This window comes from Girardinichthys multiradiatus, chromosome 22, assembly GCF_021462225.1.
Source record: "Girardinichthys multiradiatus isolate DD_20200921_A chromosome 22, DD_fGirMul_XY1, whole genome shotgun sequence".
Classification (NCBI taxonomy): domain Eukaryota; kingdom Metazoa; phylum Chordata; class Actinopteri; order Cyprinodontiformes; family Goodeidae; genus Girardinichthys; species Girardinichthys multiradiatus.
Window position 1 is genome coordinate 19,550,111 of NC_061814.1, and position 4,943 is coordinate 19,555,053.

Here is a 4,943-nt window from a genome sequence, read left to right on the forward strand (position 1 = left end):
GATTTATAATTGAAAACAAACTTATTGGTTGAATGAAAATATTTAAGATCCATATTTTGGTCTCAATTGTAACTAAATATGTGAAATGATTTTTTGTTATGTTTTTTTACATTTTTAAAGGTTTACTCTTTTTCTGCACTGAATTTGTCACCAATTCTCTCTAAAGTACCATTGTGAGTTTAAATAGTGTCAATTACTAAGACTGTAGCATCTTAGATTATATAAAACAAAAATGTCCTTCACAATTCATTGACACATGAATGAGAAAACAGTCTCAGTCACAGATGGTGTGCCACCTCTGCCATCCTGATCTGACTGGACTGTTTGCTGTTAAGCTGCCATATGTGGCTGCTCCTTATTTTGTGTGCAAGTGTCTAAGAGAAAGAGTGATTTGAGGTCCCCTTGAGTCAGACTGTGTTATTTATTGCTATTAAATGGTTAATTTTCCTGTGTGCCCTGAGGACTGCAGGGCTGCGTTAAGATGTGAGGAAGATAGAGTTGTCGTGGGGTTACTGTGGATACTTGATGTATTAAGAGTCCAATTTTAAGAGGCCCATTAAGGGATTGAGGGATGTTCAGCGTGAGAGAAAAAGATGGGACGTCTTCAATGAGTTTTCTTTCATTTTATGATTAGGAAGTATTCAATACATTGTGCCTGACATAAAGTATGGCATTGTATGTTCATTTACTTATTTGCTCAAACAGATGTGTTTAGATATTACTGGCCATAGCTGTGATTAGGTGTGTAGCAATGCATCCAAATCATGAGATGATAAATGATATTCTGCTCACGAGAACAGGACTAGAAAAGATTCAAAGTGTCAGTCAGTCATTTTCTACCGCTTATTCCATAGTGGGTCGCGGGGAAGCTGGTGCCTATCTCCAGCAGTCTATGGGCGAGAGGCAGGGTACACCCTGGACAGGTCGCCAGTCCGTCGCAGGGCAACACACAAACAGCCACGCACACACTCATCCATACACTTAAGGGCAATTTAGAGTGACCAATTAACCTAACAGGCATGTCTTTGGACTGTGGGAGGAAGCCAGAGTACCCAGTGAGAACCCACGTATGCACAGGAAGAACATGTACCCTCCATGCAGAAAGACACCCGGCCGGGAATCAAACCCAGGACCTTCTTGCTGCACGGCAACAGTGCTACCAACTGCACCACTGTGCAGCCAGATTCAAAGTGTATTTGGGAGAAAACTAAGAATTCCATGTTGATGCTCAAAAACAAAGTAAAACACTAACACATCACAAATGGTGTTTAAAAAATCCCTGATCAGTGTAGAACTGTCTTGTTTCTGCTTTGACCAATCTCAGTTTATCTCAAATTTTTAACAAGAGAAGATCAAATGCAGTCTAGACTTAGTTTAGCGCTAAAAAGGTCTGAAACAACTTTAGCAAGGGTAGCGTCTAACAGTTAGCCAGTTGCAGCATTCTCACAATGGTTAGGCCAATAAATCGTTAACAACTTATCTGTCAATCTGTTTTCTATTCTTCTTTCTGTAAAGTTTGAAAAAAGTGATGGGGGCTTCTCCAGTCTTTATTAATCATCTCTGTCAACACAAAACGGCAAGTCAAGAACTAGTTACTTTTTTACTGCAAAATAAGAGTCGAAAGCATAGATGTAACAGGATATCATGCTTGAGGAACCTACCTCCCAGGATAGTATTAGTAGTTAATGTTCACTTTACCAGACAGACTTCCCTTTGGCTATTGTAGTGATGTAATATCGAGATCTCATATCACAAGATCTCATAACAGCTTTAGTAGTTTTTCTACAATTAAATCTGGGATTCGCATTAACAATATGTGACTAGTTCTTACTTTTTGGAAACAAATTTTAAAGTCACTCTTTGTAGAAGTTGCTGCAGAACAAATGTTGGGTTAAAAAAACAATAAGACAGTGAATCCTTTTCAATCCATGCATAATCACATAAAATACCAATACAATGTGTTGAAGTTCTTTTTTTTTAACATAACAAAACATGCGTTTTCCAAAGCAACTCTATCAATCCAAATCTCAGCCACTTCCTTCTCAGATTTCCTCCTGTTTGGCAGTTTTCACAGCTTCTAGAAGAGGAAGATGAGCAATGCTAAGCAGCTGACAGTAATAGTGCTCTTTACTGCCCCATGACACAAAGAGGAAGCTGAGAGACAAAACACACACTAATAAGTGATAAGTGCCCATCATGAGGACTGAGTGGCAGGGGCAATTATGTCTGAACTTACTCTGCTGTCATGTGCCCCTTTTACCAAACAAACATGGGGGTCAAGAAAGTTGTGTCAACAAGGAGGATACCAGTCTCAAGTAGAAAAAATGCATTTGTTGGTCTTAAACCTGTAAAGAAAATAATTGTTGAGCTTGACAGCCTTGTTTCTGTTTTGTGTTTCCATGTTCTCACAGTTGATCCTTTTCGTTTTGGATCATTGATCCTGCTACGTGTCAGATGGCATAGGGTTTCCACTGGAGCTGAGTGAAAAGCAGGAAGAAAGAGGCAATTAAAGTGCTATTAGTTTTAAATGGTTAGTAATGGGCTCCCATTCACTATCCAATTTATTGATCTATCGGTAATCAATTGTGGTTCATTTCTAACCTGTGAGCTGAATCTCAATCCATTTTCTGTGTCATGTGGAAAGGAATGAGTCACAATCCTACACAGCAGGGGAAAAACTAATTCAACAGTTTTACATATCAGGATGTAAAACAAGGATCAGGTCTTTACAAGGTTCTAAAATATTGAAATTTAACCGCTGGTGTACAAAAAAACCCCAAAAGATAGCACAAAGTCATTATTTATGAAGCAGAGAAAAAATGGAAAGTCTGTGTGTGAAAAACCAAGCACATTCCTGATGTATATTGGATTACAGATGAAAATTAACAGCCAGCACAAGAATAATTTATATTTAGCTGTGACTATCACTATAAAAGCATGAGCATTGGCAGTTTTCTCCTTAAACACAACGGACAGGAATGAAGGACATCAGCAAAGACCTTAGAGACTTGATTATTGCTGCTCATCAATCTGAGAATCTGGTCCATAAGATGATTTCCAGACCATCTGACGTCCGTCATTCTACAGAGAAAAGGATTATTAACAAATGGAAAAATGTTTAAGACAGTTGCAATTTTCCCACCAGTGAACATCGTCGCAAATTCAAACCAAGGTTCTATAATTTATTTATTTATTTATGGATCACTAGGCTCAAAGGCTTTCTGGCAGACTGAAGCTCTGTCCTTTAGATGGACCTTATCTGCTGGCTCATTCCAGTCTGATCAGGTTCTAATGGTTCTAGGGTAACACTTTCCCATCTCTCTCAGGATCACATCCTTGATACCAAAAGCTCCTCAATTATGCAGTGACACAGAAAGATCAGCTGTCTTTATGAATGAGGACAAGATAATACACTGAGGGTACGTTACATAAGATTTATGGTTTAAGGTTCTGGGTTAGTAGATCTTTAAAAAGACAGAACACCCCTAATGGGATATATTATTCTGGTCAGGATGACCAGAATTAAAAGTAACTTCAGATTACTTTTAGTGAAAGGTTTGGGGAACCTTTCACATTCCCCAAACCTTGGGGTGGATCCTCACATTCATTCCTCTTGTTCTACTGCCTTTACTCTTTTCTTTCTGTGCTTGTACAGTACAAGGAGATATATTGGCAAAAAGAATGTTTGGGTCCTTTTTCTGCCCTTTGGTTCTTTCAGTTAGTTAAGGCAAGGCATTCCTCTTGGTGTTACTGGTTTTGCTGGGGATTTGTTTTTCCTGGTAAAAGGAAGATCTGCTTTCTATTGCAATATACTCAAGGTGAGAGACTGGATCAAAGTGAAGAATTGATGCAACTGGCATTTTAAACATAATGGCACTCTGAACTGACTCCAATAATTTAAACTGGATTGTAACAGATCTGAATAAGACTGTAATGCCAAACGTCGGTTTCAATGGCGCAAGGAGCGCAAATCTTGGGCTGTGGACAATGTGAAACATGTATTGTTCTCTGATGAGACCACCTTTACTGTTTTCCCCACATCCGGGAGAGTTACGATGTGGAGAAGCCCCAAAGAAGCGTACCACCCAGACTGTTGCATGCCCAGAGTGAAGCATGGGGGCGGATCAGTGATGGTTTGGGCTGCCATATCATGGCATTCCCTTGGCCCAGTATTTGTGCTAGATGGGCGCGTCACTGTCAAGGACTACCAAACCATTCTTGAGGATCATGTGCATCCAATGGTTCAAACATTGTATCCTGAAGGCGGTGCCTTGTATCAGGATGACAATGCACCAATACACACAGCAAGACTGGTGAAAGATTGGTTTGATGAACATGAAAGTGAAGCTGAACATCTCCCATGGCCTGCACAGTCACCAGATCTAAATATTATTGAGCCACTTTGGGGTGTTTTGGAGGAGCGAGTCAGGAAACGTTTTCCTCCACCAGTATCACGTAGTGACCTGGCCACTATCCTGCAAGAAGAATGGCTTAAAATCCCTCTGACCACTGTGCAGGACTTGTATATGTCATTCCCTAGACGGATTGACACTGTATTGGCCGCAAAAGGAGGCCCTACACCATACTACTAAATTATTGTGGTCTAAAACCAGGTGTTTCAGTTTCATTGTCCAACCCCTGTATGACGCAACACTATGATTAGCTTAATAATTAAAATCAGAAATTAAAGAGCTTACATTTATTTCATAGGAATTGGTGGGATGCTACTAGTTTGTACTTTTTGTGGCACCAGTGGTTTTATAATTATTCCTCAAAATGGGATATTTTTACTTACTAAACTAATTCTCTCAAATGAAAGGTTAAAGTTTCTTATAATGTTCAGGGTGAGATTATGCTGCTCCATCAAAAGATGCATTTATTTTAAAGCTTTTTAAAACATCTGTAACAAAGTGCCAATAAATATGGATGGCTGTTATGTATAA

At 39.3% G+C, this 4,943-nt stretch overlaps 1 long non-coding RNA gene across 1 annotated transcript; it reads right to left on the reverse strand.

Moving 5' to 3' along the window:
- Positions 1-2,377: 2,377 nt before the first annotated feature.
- LOC124858931 lies at positions 2,378-3,083 on the reverse strand. The gene is made up of 3 exons (XR_007035977.1): positions 3,000-3,083; positions 2,602-2,659; positions 2,378-2,477 (listed from the first exon to the last, which is right to left on the reverse strand). It is a non-coding gene; the product is annotated as an uncharacterized LOC124858931 (long non-coding RNA).
- Between the last annotated feature and the right edge of the window lie 1,860 nt (positions 3,084-4,943).